General features: G+C 38.3%; 1 pseudogene; it reads right to left on the reverse strand.

Moving 5' to 3' along the window:
- Positions 1 to 12,012: 12,012 nt before the first annotated feature.
- Positions 12,013 to 12,931, reverse strand: LOC110323659 (annotated as a pseudogene).
- Positions 12,932 to 18,550: the final 5,619 nt, after the last annotated feature.

Consider the following 18,550-nt stretch of genomic DNA (forward strand, 5'->3'; position numbering starts at 1 on the left):
GGAGAGAGCCCCATGCTTGTCATGGACTACTTAATCTGAAGAGGTTCAGATTGTGGCATAAAGGATTGAGATTGGTCTCTTGATGCATAAAGAGACAGAGACTTGGAAATACCATAATGTATATATATTTTTCATGGCAAGTGATCAGAGAGAAGAGGCAGAAAGAACAAACATCAGAGACTTTCAGTGTACCCTAGCACCACTTTAGCCCAGTAATAATTAGTGCTTGTTGATAGGAAAATTTTTGGCAGCCATAGAAAGAACTATCTCAAAAGTTCTAGGAGGAAAAAAAAAAAAAAAAAAAAACCACGGAGCCACACAGAGCTCCAGAGGCATTTCTGATCTTACCAGCAAAAATGGAAACATGATAATATAAGATCACCATCAAGAGAATTCAGAACTGACATATGCTGAATAAATGCTGTTCTGCTCCTAGTTAACAAAGCTTAAAAGAATGACCCTGCAGGATCAAATGATTTCTGGCCAATTGTGGTTTAGAATAAAAGAATACCTTAGAAATATAAAGCAACTCACACCTAAGATGCTAAGTGATAGAATATTTTGTAGTCAATTAAAAACTACTTAGTATACAATACAGCAGGGAATTATGACTATGAATAGTAATAAATAGAACTTAACTTCCCATTATTATAGAGTGAAGGAAATTTTTTTTTCAAATGTATTTGTAAATCTGGATAACATAAAAATACAAGCATAGATAATGACAGAAATCAAATAAAAACAACTAAAAGACCAATAGTTTATTCATGAAAAGCCATTGTACTTTAGATATAAATGTATTGTCTTAGGATTTTACTGCTATGGACAGATACCGTGACCAAGGCAACTCTTTTTTCCCCTTTGATAATGCTTTATTAAATATTTTTTATTTACATTTCAAATGTTATCCTCTTTCCTCATTTCCCCTCTGAAAACCCCCTTTCTCATCTCCCTTCCCACTGCTTACTCCATTATGTAAATGTACCACATTTTCTGTATCTGTTCCTCTGTTGAGGGACATTTGGGTTCTTTCCACAGTGGAGCATGAGCCATTATTACAAGTTGGAGGATCTTCTGCACATAGGCCCAGGAGTGGAATGGCTGGATCTTCCAGTATTACTATATCCAATTTCCTGAGGAACCGCCAAACTGATTTCCAGAGTGGTTGTACCAGCTTGCAATCCCACCAGCAATGGAGGAGTGTTCCTTTTTCTCCACATCCTGGCCAGCATCTGCTGTCACCTGAGCATCTAGATTATTGTTGGGTCTCCAAGGCAACTTCAATTTTATGGCTTCTGGTTTCAGTGTCTGAGATCCACACATGATCTTTTGGGCTCTTCTAAAGAGTTGGCATCACTTCTTGTGCTCTGCTCTCTGTATCATTATAATCTCAGGTTTGTTCACTCCACTGATGCTGGTATTCTCAGTGATTATCCAATGGCACTGGCATCTCCAATCCACTGGAGTCTTCCACTGAAACCAGGCTTCACCAATAGCTTCTCATAGGCTCTCTTCATGATGCCAAGCCTCAATTCCTTTGCATGACTCCTTCAGTCCTTGGCTGTCAAGTGCAAGTGAGACTGCAACTTTACCAATGGCCTTCCATGGCTTCTCACAGTGCTAAGCCTCAGCTGCTCTTCCTGACTCCTTTACACCTTCAAAAGCAGTATCACCTGGTTGACTCTTACACAGTACAAAATACAGCTGTAGTACAAGGTACAACCTTGGCTTTCTCTGGAACACAGCATCTTTGTGATCTCAGAAAACACTTCCCAGAAGATTTCACCTCAATGATGCTGGTCTTTTCTTAATCACTGATAATTTCTTAGTTCCAGCTAACCAGCATCAATTGTCCCACTAGTCCTTTTTTTTTTTAGGACTCTAAAGCCAGGTCCAACTGGCCAAAGCTACTGAGTTCTTCTGCTTTGTGTGACTGGAATATGATCCCCTTTATTATCTTACCAACTTTCTGGATTTTTAAAAATTATTAATTAATTAATTTATTTATACTCCATATTTTATTCCCCACCCCCATTCACCCTCTGACTGTTCCACATCCCACACCTCCTCCTCATCCCCCTGTCTCCAGGTGACTGTCCCCACTCCCAACCCCACCTGACCTCTAATCTCCCTGGGGCCTCTAGTCTCTTGAGGGTTAGGTGCATCATCTCTGAATGAACACAGACCCAGAAGTCCTCTACTGTATATGTGTGGGAGCCTCATATTAGCTGTTGTATGTTACCTGTTTGGTGGTCCAGTGTTTGAGAGATCTAGGGGTCCAGATTAATTGAGATTGCTGGTCCTTCTACAGGATTACCAGCCTCCTTAGCTTCTTTCAGCCTTCCCTAATTCAACAACAGGTGTTAGCTGCTTCTGTCCATTTGTTGGGTGAAAGTATCTATAGCTGACTCTTTCAGCTGCTTGTTAGGTCTTTCCCAGGGTAGTCATGATAGGTTCCTTTTTGTGAGCTCCCCATAGCCTCAGTAACAATGTTGGGCCTTGGGACCTCCCTGTTGTGGTAAATCTCCAACCCAAATATGCCCCGGCAATGAAAACACGTCTCAGTTAATATGATTACATGCTGTGTGCCTAGATTGGGCAGATCTACTGCTACACTACCATTTTTCACATCTAGGAGGGCCCTTAGAATTTGTGGTTTCTCCAGGTCATGTGCTTCTGCCCCACTTTTCTTCTTCTTCCTCCTCCTCTGTGTCTTCTCCCTCTTCCATTTTCTCCTTCTTCTCTCTCTTACCTTCTGCTCCACCTTCCTTTTTATCTGCCCAATCACCAGTTCTCTTTTATTTTACAAATTAAGGTGGGAAGCAGGTTTACAGGAAATCACCTGAGTGCTGACTCATTCCTTGTTCACAACCTCTCACAGGAGAATTAACATCAAATATAATTAGCCCCAGGGCTATCCACAACACCTCCCCTTGAGCTAGATCCCACTTTGGGCTTGTCACTGGAACTTCTTTTCCTCAGGCTCCTCTCCATTTCCATTCCTGTGATTCTTTCAGACAGGAACAATTATTGTTCAGAGATGTTTCTGTGGGATGGCAACCCCATCCCTTACTTGATGTTCTTTCTTCCTGCTGGAGGTGGGATCTATAACTTCCCTCTCCCTACTGTCTGGAATTTCATCTATGCTCCCTCCCTTTGAGTCCTGAGAGTCTCTCATCTCCCAGGTCTCTGGCGTATTCTGGAGCGTCCCCCCAATCTCCTATCTCTGGAGGTTGCCTGTTTTCATTCTTTCTGCTCGCCTTCAGTCCTTTCCCCTCACCCAATACCAGATCAGGTTCCCAACCACCCTCACCACCCCAACCCCCAGCCCACATTCCCTCCCAGGTCCCTCCCTCCCTCCCCACTAGTAATTGCTTTCTTCTCTATCTCAAGTGGGACAAAAAAAAAGTACAAAATACCCAAGACACAGTGCACAGAACTCACAAAGTTCATCAAGCTGAAGTGCCCCAGTGAGGACGCCTCATCTTTCCTTTTTTTCAACTCCCTCAGTGCATAAGCTTGGCTATCCTGGAACAGTGCTCTGTAGCTTGACCTTGAACTTAGAGATCCACAGGGCTCTGTTTCCTGGGATTGTGTAACTCCACACCCATTCTTAGCTTTTCTTCACCTCGATCTTGCTCTATCCCAGGCTAGTCTTGAACTTAGAGATCTGCTTGGCTTTGTCTCCTAGATTCAAAGGTATATAGCACCATGCCTGCACCTAAATTTAGCTGGGGAGGATCATGCCCCAACATTCCACTCCCTTAATCTATTATCTCCTACAACATAGGATTCAGCTCCATTTTTCCTTTCTGGGACTTCTTTAATACTTGTACCATACATTTTATATATTTCTTTTCTAAGTTTCTATACTTGTTCAAAACACTATTCATGAGACTTAACCAGAGAACAAAGTCTCTGTTGAGACTTGAGATTTTTTTTTTAATTTTTATTTTTTGCTTTGAGATTTGCTTTGTCAATGCAGTTAATATAAATCTCTTTACTTTAGCCTCAGGTATACTCTTCAGAAAAGGGCAAAAAGCAGCCACATTCTTCACCAAAATATCACAAGAACAGTCTCTCTGCACATAGAGATATTAATAAAATAAATATTAATAAAATTAATAGATTACTAAAATTCTTCTCTGAAACCACTAGAGCCAGGTTTTCACAGTTCAAGTCACCCTCAGCAACAAAGTCTATTCCTACTAGGATAGCCCATTAAGACCTATTGCAAGCATTCCACTGCTTTCCAAAGTCTGAAAATCCACATTCCTCCAAATGAAAGCATTGGTCAGGCCTATCACAGCAGTACCCCAGTCCCTGGTACCAACTTCTGTATTAGTCAGCATTTTACAGCTGTGAACAGACACCACGGCCAAGGCAACTCTTACAAGGACAACATTTAATTGAGGCTGGCTTATAGGTTCAGATGTTCAGTCCATAATCAACAAATCAGGAGCATAGCAGCATTCTGATAGGCATGGCACAGGTGCAACTGAGAGTTCTACATCTTCATCTGAAGGATACTATGAGGACACTCACTCCCAGGCAGCTTAAAGCTGTGACACACCTACTTGAACAAGGCTACACCTCAAATAGTGCCACTCCCTGTGCTAGGCATACTCAAACCACTAGGTATTCTTACTACAGTATTATTACAGAGTTACTAGGTATTCTTTAGGGTAGTAGGTTGTTTCCTTCCCAGTCTGTTTGATCTGGTGGTTCTAACATTGGATCATAAGAGAAATCTGGTAGATCTGATTGTGATGTATTAAAAGCACACTCCCAACAGTGTTCTCAGTGAAAGCACTTACCTTAGAAAAAGCAAATAGAAAAGGGCAGCAACTGCTCAATGAGGATACGGTTTTATGTGGATGGCCAACAGGCTGATGGAAAGATTAGAAAGTAAGCAGAGAAATGCTAGATATCTTGGCCCATAGAGTCTCACTGAGACTGAGCCACAAATCAGAAAGCATGCATGGAATGGACCTAGGCCCCTACACATATGTAACAGTTGTGCAGCTTGATTTTTATGTGGTACTACCAACAATAGGAGCTGGGATTGTCTCTGACTCTCTTGCCTGCCTTTGGATCATTTTCTCCTGTCATGAAGCATGATAATACAAGATCACCATGAAAAGAATTCAGAACTGGCATATGCTGAATATGTTCTGCTCCTAATTAGCAAAGCTTGAAAGAATGACCATATAGGGTCAAACATGGTCAACTGTGATTTAGAATAAAAGAACACCTACAGAAATACAAAGCACCTCACATCTAAGAAGGTAAATTATAGAATTTAGCCTCAATGGGAGAAGATGCACTAGGCCCCTTATACATATGTAACAGTTGTGCAGCTTGGTATTCATGTGAGACCCCTAACATCCGGGGCAGGGACTGCCTTTGACTCTGTTGCCGGCATTTTGGACCTTTTCCCAATTGGGGTGCCTTGTCTAGCTTCAATAGAAAAAAAGGTACTGAGTCCTACTGCCACTTGACATGCCAAGTCTTGTTTATATCCACAAGAGGCCTCTGCTTCTCTGAGGAGAAAGGGAAGGGGCCATGGGAGAGGGCAGGGTAGAGGGAGGGTTTGTGAGGACAGGAGGGAAAGAAAGCTGTGATCAGGCTGTGTAATTAATTAATTAATTAATGAACAAAAAGAAACCAGAATTGATAACATCAACTTTTACATCTCAATATTGAGATCACTGTACTTAGACATGTGAGACTGGCTAATTGGAAGATAACAAACTTATGTAGCATAGATACAGGAAAATAAAAGCTGGGCTAAGATGGAAAGTCTCTTCATATTTGTCCAACTTTGAATAAACACAAAATAGATCCAGTAACACATAATTAAAGATTCTTGGAGCTTGATTTAAATCTCAGATGAATTATTGACTGTGTCAAGTGATGCATCTCAAAAAAAGATGATCTCAAAAAGGCAACAAAGCAACTTCTAAAAATTACTGAGCAGAAATATTCGGGGCTGCACCGTCATTTCCTCAGATCTACAGTGTTAAGTTTCTATTATCGTCTACATATGAAATGTCTACAGAAGAACTTTGTGTTTGTAGCTCGGTCTCCAGATGGTGACTGGATCCTGGCAGCTTGTACCTAATCCTTGCTACTTATGGATTCACAATTTGATGACATTATTAGGAAAGAGTAGAGACACTTGAGGTGAGGCCATGTAAGAAGGACATTTTGTTTGATTGGGGGATAAAACGTGTCCAAATCCCCTCTGTCCTAGCTCTGTCCTCTTTTCTAGCTACCACAAGCTGAGAAGCGGCTGATTTTTTACTCTCAAGCATTCCCTATTTGCAGTGACATTTTCTTACCACTGTCTCGTAGTGATGTGACCAGTAGTCATGGACAGGAACCTCTGAGATCATGAGACATGATAAATATTTCCTTTGCTTAAATTGTTTACCAGATTGTTATTCTGCAGTGACAACATCTTCAACTAATGTGATTTACAAAATGACATCTTCAGTAACTAAGCATTGGAAGTAATAACAAGTATTGAGGAAAACATTCAAAGTTCAAATAACTGTTATGTCCTATTTAATAAGCTCATTTTTGAGCAAAGACAATGAAACATGAAGCTAAACAGAGAAGGGCGACATGGTTACACATAAAAAGTACTCAAGAGAATCTCTTGAATGGGTCCAGATGTTTGATTTAACAGAAAATGGTTTCAAAGAGGATACTACAGTTAAGTTCACATAACTCAAGGAAGCCAAGTACCCAAAAATCATATAAGGAGGAGTTAGGAAAGAAGGGGTTAACAGCAAAGGGCTGCCAAGTACAGAAACTACACAAATAGGGTGTAGTTCAAAAGAGTAGTACCTATGTCCAAATTCAATATAAGAGTTTAGCAGAAGTTGAACAGAGTCGGCAAACTTCAAAAGAAGTCACTCAGGGTCATTGCACCTATAGGAAAGAGCACAGATGCTGAACCAAATAGTCACAGCTGCAGAGACCGGTATGTCAGCAGCAGGTCTCCCAAGGTACATGGTGTAACAGGAGAAAAGGAGCATGAAAGAATTAGACATAATATTTGTAGAAGTAATTAAAAGAAAATTTCAAAACACTGATGGAAAACAAAACCAAGGATTTATGAACCTCTATCAACCCCCAAGTGTGAGGAACAGAAAGATATTTATACTGGGTGTTGTCCCATCAGGAAAGTCCCAATGAGAATAACAACATACTTCTCCTTAGATAACAGATGGCAGAAGACACTGCAATACCCACCTGAAGTTCTGAATGAGAACCAACAGTCGTAACAATACACACCAAGTAAGAATTTCTTGTTCAGAAAAAAATATGCTTATAGTCATCTATTGGATGGAACACAGGGCCCCCAATGGAGGAGCTAGAGCAAGTACCCAAAGATCTGAAGGGGTCTGCAGCCCTATAGGTGGAACAACAATATGAACTAACCAGTACTCCCAGAGCTCCTGTCTCTAGCTGCATATGTAGCAGAAGATGGCCAACTAGGCCATCATTGGGAAGAGAGGCTCCTTGGTCTTGCAAACTTTATATGCTCCAGTATAGGGTACTGCTAGGGCCAAGAAGTGTGAGTGGGTAGGTAGGGTAGCAGGGCAGTGGGAGGGTATAGGGAACTTTTGGGATAGCATTTGAAATGTAAATGAAGAAAATATCTAATTAAAAATTGAAAAAAATTCTTTGGAAATTAAAGTGTAAAAGAAGCAGTCTCATAATAAAGGAAACTGTTATTAAAGCAGGGGGAGGGGGATGGGATAGAGCATTTCCCTGAGGGGGTGGTGGGGGAAGACTGGGAAAGGGGATAACATTTGAAATGGAAATAAAGAAAATATCCAATAAAGAAGAGAAAATAAAGAAAAAAGAAATATCTAATAAAAATATAGTTCTTTCCAATAAAAGAAATGGTGTAATATGAAAACTGACATCCATCATTATTGACAAGATTAAGAATTGCAAATGATTAAGTAAATAGGTAAACATAAAAGACTGAAGAGCTATATTTTATTTTCTTGAACTATTTAAAAAATAGACAAAAATTTAACAAAAAATTCAACAAAAGAAACAGTACATAAAGCATTATAATTATACTCTTTTTGTTTTTTATTTTGTTTTTATTTTTCTTTGTTTGTTTTCTTTTGTGTGTGTGTGTGTGTGTGTGTGTGTGTGTGTGTGTGTGTGTGTGTGTGTGTGTGTGGTTTTTCTGAGACAGGGTTTCTCTGTGTAGCCCTGGCTGTCCTGTCGATCTGCAGACCAGGCTGATCTTGAACTCGGAAATCTGCTTGCCTCTGCCTCCCAAGTGCTGAGATTACAGGCATGTACAACCACTGCCCGGCTATTGTACTCTTTTTAAAATAATTGTACTCATTATAATTGTGGTCTTTTTAATCTGAAGACATATATGTAAGTGGAAGTAGGAAGAAAGTTTCTATATTTTACCAGAATTCAGATATTTACTTGCACTAAATTATGATGAATTAAGATTAAATTACAAAGTTTAGCTCAAAATATAATAAATAGCTAATATTATACAGTGAAAAATTAACATGTTAAATTTTGCTACTGAAAATGATAGAGAAAAAGAATTAGGTTTATTGCCTATAGAAAAAATTAGCTAGAAAAACAAGACACAATGCTTCTTAAAATACTTGACACTGGGAAAGCCCTATAAAAGAATATATTTACATAATTGCAGGAAGTTTCAAATGAATATAGTGCATAGTCTATGTGAATTATACTAAAAATTCTGGAGAATACATTTCTTACAACTCATGGAGGAGTGTATTAGGTTGAAATAGGACAGTATCATAAGTATAAAATATAGTTATAAGACTTGGCAAATATTATAGATAAAATTTATATGAACTATTATATCTACTATATCATTACTAGGAAAAATCTTAGTATAAAAAGATTTGAGGGGTAATAATGGTCTTGTTCACTTTAGGAAAATATATGTGTAAGTCAGGAGATGTCAACATACATAAAACGACTTGCTTTTTGTTCAGTCTAATCCCAGCTATATCAGCCATTTTGGGTTTTTGTTTGTTTGTTTGTTTTTTTGTTTGTTTTTGTTTTGTTCTGTTTTTGTAGCTGTAGTTGTTTGTTCTTTTCTCTTTTGAATCTTTGTCATAGGAACAAGCTGCTATAAATTGTCTGCCAAGTAGTATAACAGGTTGAACTATATGAAAACGAAGTGCGTGTGTGTGTGTGTGTGTGTGTGTGTGTGTGTGTGTATGTGTGTGTGTGTGTGTGTGTGTGTGTGTGTGTAGGNTGTGTGTGTGTGTGTGTGTGTGTGTGTGTGTGTAGGCATTTCTCAGCCATTTGTGATTCCTCTAATGAGAATTTTTTTTAGATCTAATTTTAAATTAGATTATTTGTTTTTTATATTTAAATTCTTGATTTTTTTTATATTTTTATATTTTGGATATTAGATATCAATCTGATGTGAAGTTGGTAAATTCATTTCCCAATCTGCAGGCTTGTGCTTTATGCCTATTGCTGGTGTCTTTGCCTTCAGAAGACTTTCAGTTCAATGAGGTTTCATTTACTAATTGATGATCCTAATGTTTGTTTTGTGCTCTTTTCAGAAAGTTATCTCCTGTGCTAATGCTTCAAGCCCATTCAGTTTCTCTTTATCAGGTTCAGTGTAGCTGATTTTATGCTGAGTTCTTTGATCCACTTGAACTTGAGTTTTGTGCCTAGTGATAAATATGGAGCTATTTGCATTGTTCTACATTCAGACATCCAGTTTGACCAACACCATTTGTTGAAGTTTTTTTTTTCCTAGCATGCATTTCTGGTTTGTTTGTTTGTTTTACCAAAAATCAGGCATATATAGGTGTTTGGTTTTATGTCTTGGTCTTCAGTTCAATTCTACACAAACTTAGTTCATAATCAACAGATAATTCAATCGCTGGACATGTAACAACTAGAATTCTAATATTGTAAGCCATATTAAATATAAATCCTCCCTTGGTGAATCCTGGCAGATTAGCCATCTAAACTAGGGGCCACTGGTAGCACATCTTGTCCTCCAGCTGTTCCATATCTCCCTCCTTCCTCTTCTCTTCCTCTCTTCACAGGGAAGTCCCACCTACTTGGCCAGTGATTGGTTTCTTTATTCATTAGAAGGGTCACATGAAGTCCTGAGAATGTGATTCACATCTTATCCCAGGTATCTCATCTTGGGGGAAGTTGAATTAACATTAAATTAGAAACAGCACTAGGGCTATGCACAAGAGATATCATCTTCGATTTCTTTCTTCAAAGACATAAAAACTTTATCATACAAATTTTCTACTAGCTTGGTTAGACTTACCTCAAGACGTTTTAAATTATTTGAGGCTGTTATTTCTTTCTCAGTTAGTTTGTCATTTGTATGTATGAGGGGTACTGATTATTTTTTCTTTGAGGTAGTTTTTATACAACCAATGTGCTAAAAGTGTTTATCAGCTGTAGGAATTCTCTAGTGGTATTTTTAGGGTCACTTATGTATACTACCATATTATCTGCAAATAACAGCCCTTTAACTTCTTTTCCAATTTATATCCCTTGATAACCTTTAATTATTTCTTTGTAAGCCAACTAGCTCAAACTTTAGATATTATATTGAATAGATATGGGAAAAAATTGAAAACCTTAACTTGTTCCAGATTTTATTGGAGTTTCTTTGAGTTTGCTCCATTTAATTTGATGTTGGCCATAGGCTTGCCGCAAATTATCTTTATTATATTTAGATATGTCTCATATCTCTACTCTCTCTAAGGCTTTTATTATGAAGGGCTGTTGGGTTTTGTTAAAGGACCTTTTCTGTATCTAATGAGATGATAATATGGTTATTTTTCCTTTCAGTTTGTTTTTATAGTGAATTGTATTTACTTATTTTTCTATATTGAACTATTTCTGCATCTCTGGGATGAAACCTTGACTATGGTGGATGACCTTTATGATGTGTTCTTAGATGTTTTGTGAGTTTTTATTGAATATTTTTGCATCTATGTTCCTAAGGGAAACTGATGTATAATTCATGTTCTTTGTTGAGTCTTTATGTGGTTTGGGTATCAGGGTAACTGTTGTCTCATAAGATAAATTGTGCAATATTCCTATTATTTCTATTATTTGTGAAATAATTTGAAGAATATTGTCATTAGCTTTTTTTTTTGACAGACTGGTAACATCTGACCTAAAGTTGTCTGGCCCTGGGCGTTTTTATCACTGGGAAACTATCAATGGCTACTTCTATTCTAATAGGGATTATAGATCTATTTACATTGTTCATCTGCTCTTCATTTAACTTTGGTAAGAGGTGCTTATGGAGAAAATTGTTCATTTCTTTTTAGATTTTCTAGTTTGGTAGAGTATAGGTTTTTAAAGTATGTCCTTTTAATTTTCTCTTTCCACTTCTGGTTTTATTCATTTGGATATTCTCTCTGTCTTTTAGTTTGTTTGTATTAGGTTTGTCTTATTGATTTTCTTAAAGAACCAACTCTTTATTTCATCAATTCCTTGTATTGCTCTCTTGGTTTCTATTTTACTGATTTCACATGTTCATTTGCCATTTCTTGTCATCTACTATTTTTTTGTTGTCCTCAATTCATGTTGTTTAGATCTTTTAGGTGTCCTGTTCAGTAGCTATTATGACATCTCTTCACTTCTTTTTTTTTTCTGTAGGTAAAATAATTTTTGTTTAAAAAGATGGATTATTTTCCCCCATTTAAATTTCTTCCCCTTCCCAAGTGACCTAACAACTCATTAGACTGACGTCATCACCAAAACCCAAGATGGCTGCATGGATCTTCTCGGCTGCCTCAACCTCAGCACTCCTGCAGTACAGCATTCACACATGCATACTGAGTTCACTCAAAACTAGTCTCTTTCTTTCTCTTCTAGTGTGATTGGGGGGGGGTAGGTGGGGGTCTGAGCCAGGGGTCCGTGCGACGTGGTCTGCAATCCAGAGGAACCCCTTGCCCTCTCCCCCCCAAAGTCAGGCCTTCTGTCTTTTGTTAGTTTTTCTTCTTGCTGACACCCGTTTAAGACTGGCCAAAGGGGTAAGGCCCGTGGAGCCCCGTACTGTAAGTCACTACTGATAAGTTGTTTGCGGGACTGCTGGGGGACAGATTTACAGAGCTCTGGGACAGTCTATCCTGATCTTGCTCGCTTTGCTCAGGAACAGGAGCCCATGTATTTTTGCTGATCGAGTCGAACTCGGAACCCCCAGGGTCTGTTAGGTTGTTTTCATCTGATTGTCAATTCTTTTAGGGAGAGGCAAACGAGTTGCAGTTTCCTTCCACCTTGCCATGTGGCTGTGTGTTGAATTCTGTTTCAAAAGATGACAGCTGCTGCGTTACTCCTAAATCCACCCACCTCCACACTGAGAATCACCCACATGACATCTCCATAGTGGAGTCCAGTAGCAGTGCACATCTGCCACTGTCCCTGGTACATGCCTGCTCTGCTGGGACAGCACATCTGGACGCTGATGTCTGCAATCTCTTGGGGCTCTAGTGATCTCACCATCACCATGTTCACATGTCCAGATTGGTCTCCCCCAACATATTTAAGACAAACCCCTGGAGGCCAGGCCTCTGCCCCAGAATTCTGGATCCGCCAAGTTTTTATGAACTGGGTATCAGGGGGTATTGACTCCCCTTCTCCTATGGTGACATCTTCAACAAAGGACATGGAGGGCACACTGATATTTGGGCTCTCGAAGTCATAATAGGCGCAATTGCTGCTTGTAAGTTCCAGTTGGTCACGTCCAGGAAGAAGGCGCAGCCGGCCTGGTTGAGCTGGAAGCCGAGTAGCCGCTGGAACTCAGCGACAAGGATGAGATGAGCACATCCTTGTCGGTGGTGCCCAGGCAGCTGAACTTCTGCATGAGCTCCGGATCCAGGTCCACATCCATGCCCTCCATGGCGGGGGGGCCCGGACGCACAGCTTCCACCACCCCGATCTGCTTCTCCACGGGCAGCCGCCGCGCCCGCGCCCGGGCCCACGAAGGGCGACCGGCAGCGCGCGCTGCTTTGAGGCAGGCCCCAGACCTCTCTCAGCGCCTCATGGGCTCCCTTGCTCACTGGCTCTGGGGCTCTCACTCCCCCCCCCCGCCCCCCCACCCGAGCGCCCGCCTCCCTCTTCACTTCTTTTTAATGTAGGCACTTAGTCAATGAACTTTCCTCTTCTCACTACTTTCATTTTGTTCCAAAAGTTTTGGTCTGCTGTGTATTCATTTTTATTGAATTCTAGAATTTCTTTCTTTATTTCTGTCTTGATTTATTTTTCTTTCAATACAGCACTGTTCGGTTTACATGAGTTTTTAGGCTTTCTCTTATAGTTGAAATCTAGCTTTGATCTGTGGTGTCCTGATAGGAAACAGAGAAAATTATTTCAATTTCTTATAGTTGTGGAAAATTGAATTATGTCAGAATATGTGGTCAATTTGGGGTCAATTTTGGAGATTGTTTTATGAGTTGCTGAGAAGACCATATATGTTCTTCTGTGTTTGGGTATAATATTCTGTAAATATCTGTTATGTTACATCCATGTGATTTATAATGTCTGTTAGTTTTCGTATTTCTCTGTTTAGTTTTTGTCTGAATGACCTGTCCATTAGTGAGTGTGGGGTATTGAAGTTATTAAAGTCTCCAACAATCTGTGTGAATGTCAATACATAATTTAATCTGTAGAAGTGTTTATTTTACAAATGAAGGTGCCTCCGATTTTAGGGTATATATGTTAAAAATTGAAATGTTAATATTTTGGATTTTCCCTTGATGAGTATGTTGTATCATTTCCCATGTCTTTTTAATAAATTTAAAGTTGAGGTCTATTTTGCTAGATGTTAAAATGTCTGCAATATCTTGCTGCTTAGGTACATTTGCTTGGTATTTCTTTTTTTAACCTCTTACCCTGAAGTGATGTTTATCCTTGATGTTGAGTTGTGGTCTTCGGATGTAGCAGAGGATAGACCCTGTTTTCTTAACCATCCTGTTAGTCTCTATTTTTTATTGGGGAAATTGAGACCATTGGTATTGAGAAATATCAATGAATGTTATTTTCTCTTATTTTTTTTGTTGTTTATGTTGGTGATTGTGGTATCTATGTTCATGTGTATCTGTGTTTCCTTTCTTTTGGTTTGCTAGTGTGAGATCGTTTATTTTCCTGTGTTTTCATGGATATATTTAGTAACCTTTTGGAGATTTTCTTTTAGCAGTTTTACTCTGGCTGGATTTATAGACATATATTGTTTAAATTTGACTTTACTACAGAATATTTTATTTTTTCCATATATTGTGATCAAATATCTTGCTGGGTATAGCAGTCTGCACTAGCGTCTGTGATCTCCTTAAGTCTGCAGCCCAGCTGTCCAGTCCCTTCTGGGCTTTAGATTCTCCATTGAGAAGTCAGGTATAGTTCCAACAGGACTGCCTTTATATGTTACTTGACCTTTTCACTTTGCAGAGTTTGATATTCTGTCTCTGTTCTGCATATTTAGTGTCTTTATTATTATGTTGCAAGGGGGCTTCTTTTCTGGTTCAAACTATTTGATATTTTCTTTGCTTCTTTTATTTCCATAGACATTTCCTTCTTTAGGTTAGGAAGTTTTACATTTTGAATAATTTGATTGGTTAAAGACATTTTCTTGACCTTTGAGCTGGATTCTTCTCTTCCCTTAGTTTCTATTATTCTTAGATTTTGGTCTGTTCAAATGTCTTGGATGTTTTGTGTCCATTTGGTAAAGTTAATATTTTCTTTGACCTATCTATTCATTTCATTTATTGTATCTTCAGTGCCTCAGTTTCTCTTTCCCATCCCTTATAATGTGTTGATATATCTTGCCTCTATAGTTCTTGTTCAAATTCCTAAATTTTCCATTTCTAGAATTTTTTCATTTTGTGTTTTCTTTAATGCTTCTATTTCCATTTTCAGATCTTGAACAGTTTTATTCATTTTCTTTCACTGTTTGTTAGTATTTTCTTGGTGTTCTTTAAGAAATTTCTTAATTTCTTTCTATTGTGTGTTCTTTTTATTCTAGGATTTCTTTACGAGATATATTCATTTTCTCTGTAAGGACATCAATCATGGTTGTATACTTGACTTTGAGCTTTTTTTTTTTTCCTCAAGTATTTTGGATTATCCAGTGCATGCTGTGATATGATAGCTGTGCTTTATTAGAGACATATTTCCCTGACTGTTATTAATTATGTCCTTATGCTGGTGTTTAGGCACCTGGTTTGGGGTGATTCTAATTTTAGGTAATGATTTCTGGGCTTGTTTTGCTGAGTACTTGTTTTGTTCATCACTTTCTATTTTCTATAGTTTCTCAATTTTTGAAGAGTTTAATGGCTGTGTCTTACCTGTTTTACTGGCTTGTTCAGCTGGTAAGTTTACAGGGAATACCTTTTCATGTTGGAGGCTCAGATACAGCAACAGCCAGAGGACAGAGGATGTTCTTTGGGATCTCCAGGAGATATGGGCAGGGAAGAAGGGCGACTATAGCTGGTGATATGTTACAGTGCTAGGGGTGAGTCTTAGGGGTTGGGTATGGGGGAACAGAGAAAGGAGGTCTGTGGGCAACCCACCTTGTTTTCACAGGACTCCATAGAAAAAAGTAATCGAAACTTAAATCTCAGCAATCTCTCTCAAAAATATACACCATTACTAGTTTAATCATTTTCTTTTGTTATTATACTATGCCTCCTGATCTGGTGTTACTCAAATACTCAGAAGCCAGCAATGTCAGTGATGCCTGAAAACTTATTAGAAATATAAAATCTTACTTTCCTTTATAGGATGTAGATTTCTTTGCCCTCTTCTTCCTCTCTCAGCTGTCTTACCTTTTGATAAGAGTCTTCTGTATTTTCATGTATGCCAGGTGTTACAGTGCATAGCGTGCCATCTGAATAAATACTCATCACTTCAGAGTCTGAAATGAAATAAATTATTAACAAGCTTTTGTTACTAAAACTATTCAAAGTTTCTAATCATTGATTAATATATTTGTATATCTTAGAAATGATGTCCTCAAGCCAAATTATTTTAAATTTATGCAATACACATCTTAGATGAAATACCTAAATTGTGGCTTTTAAGTAAAATATTTCTTACTTTAAAGTTTGTTTCTGTCTAATATTATTAAGTAAGGGATATTTTGAAATAAAACACAGCCTGACTTTTGAGAAGTTCAGAGAATACACTGAAAAAAATGGGAGCAGGTATGAGAAATGAAACAAAGCAATATTAATACTATAATCCATTCAAAATGAACTTAGAGTAATGGAGTAAGTTGCTCCAAGTCTAGTAAGGAACAAAGCATGTGTGTGTGTGGGGGGGGATTTATTTTTGTTGACAGATGGGTCTCAGCTACCACACTTGGAAGAGAAATAGGCAGTAAATCAGTTTTCCCATTTTTGTGACAGACTTTATCATGAGGAATGATTCTAAATGTAAACACAGTGGGTAAAATGCCACTTAGAGGGAATTTAATAAAGATACTAATTTAGACCTCAGCAAGAGAGCAACCACATATCAAACATAATGATATACCACAAATCAAATACTCAGGATATCTATTTTAGTCTAAGAGGAAACAGAACTCTTTACCATAATCTTGTTGTAATGCCTTTGGTTTTCTAAAGCATGTGATCTTGTTAAGATGCAGGATTAGAGTGAATGCATCATGTGTGCTTACAACAGAACAAATGACATGCTTGCTATGGCTACAAACAAAGTGAAGTCAGTGAAACAAGAAAGAGATCATGGACCCGATAATGTTTTGATTCTCAAAGCCTCTAATCCTGGAAGCAGGAAGATGTTGAGATAAATAAAGGTTCCTTGTCTGTAGGAGCCTCCAATTAAACAAGTCTATGCCTTGTCTCTCTAAGTTCAGAGACTGAAGGTCTGGAGAGCTTGAAGCTGTATAAAGAATGTCTTTCCTTCCACTGTCTTCTCTGTTTCCTGCTTATCTGAAAACTTACTAAGGCTTTAGCATTTGGGGGCTCCAGATAGAAAACGGGAGGGGTGAAAAAGAATATTTATGTAGACTCTTTTGTAGAATTGTCCCCTTCCACAGCTGAACCCATTAAGTTTTCATCAAGTGTAATTGGCTCACAAAACACAAAAGATCTTAGTGCTTTTGTGAAACTCCACCCAGGATCACTTAACTAAGGCTGTGCATACACTCCCTTTCTTCGTGGAATGTTCTCATGAGGCAAATGTAACCAGAAACATACCACAAGTATTTGTTTATTAGGAATCAAAATGTGAAGAGGGCTAGAAAACTGGGGGATGGGTTATTAAGACCAGACTGAACTATAGAGGTGCTTGGTTAAAACACTAGTGTACAATATTGAGGAGATTAGAAAGTCATAAACCACCCTTGGATCTAACACACGTCATTTCACCACAGGCAATACTTTATGACATCTTAAACTGTAACATGAAGACTGAGCTAATTTCATCCATGTGGACTACATGTTTGATGTCAGCATACTTTTCTTTTCAAACTTCCTAGGGTATGCAGTTGGATTTTTAGTCTTTAATAAATTAGGTCTGTTTCCTGCCAAGTCATATATCTTAATGAATTCATTATTTTCACACCTTCATTGATATTCAAGGGATTTCATGGATATGTCTCTATCATTGTCCACATTTTGCAATGAATGGTTAAGCACAAGTCTTAAAACATTAGTTTCCCACACAGGTATGCAAGTGGATCCTGAGGGAAGCTGGGTGCTCTCCCTGTAGGGTTTTCAAGAAACAGAGGTAACACATTTTCAAAAGGAACGGGTGTGACTATTTGCTTCATAACAAACTTCTGTTATTAATGACAGGTATACACTAATGAGTATGTTTTAGAGAACATTTTCTAAAAGTCTTCTGAAATCATTTGAAATGGTATTTAGACTCAAGTGTCATCAAAGTTAGGTCCACAGCAAGCTTTTAATAGAATATGTTGTCCTCAATACAATTAAAAGTTGTTTTTTTACCAGATAGACAAATAACCTTAAACTTTCACAATGTAGCCATTTGCTTAAAAACTACCAAATGGATAAATTTTATAGGTTTGCCTACTGTGACTGAAATCATGGAAATAATAGTCTTAGTGTGGACTAGAATGGTTAAGTCTTTTAGTCTGTCTTATGACATCTGGGTTGTTAAAATTGGGAGAGCTTGATATCATTTTTAAGGTAAGTCGAAGCTTGCTGGTGCCTCATTTCTAGCTATGGTGAAGTCTTCAGGGCTTCAATATGTGCCCTGATTGCCCAGTATCAACAATGCCTGGACACTGGTTCCAAATGTAGACATACACTGAGACCCTTCCCTGGCTTACTAAATCAGAATCTGTTATGAAGCGAGGATCTCATAGTCTTAAGAAGGCATTAGAGACTCTTAGACACAGTTTTTGAAGACTCTAGATCATGGTTTTTGGAGGCTTGAAGGACTTGAACTGATATTTTAAAAGTACCACAAAGAAGAAAAAAATCTTTGTTGGATGGGATCTTGGAACTAAGGCTGGAGGTAGACCTTCTGGGGA

Source organism: Mus pahari, chromosome 6 (genome assembly GCF_900095145.1).
Source record: "Mus pahari chromosome 6, PAHARI_EIJ_v1.1, whole genome shotgun sequence".
Lineage (NCBI taxonomy): Eukaryota > Metazoa > Chordata > Mammalia > Rodentia > Muridae > Mus > Mus pahari.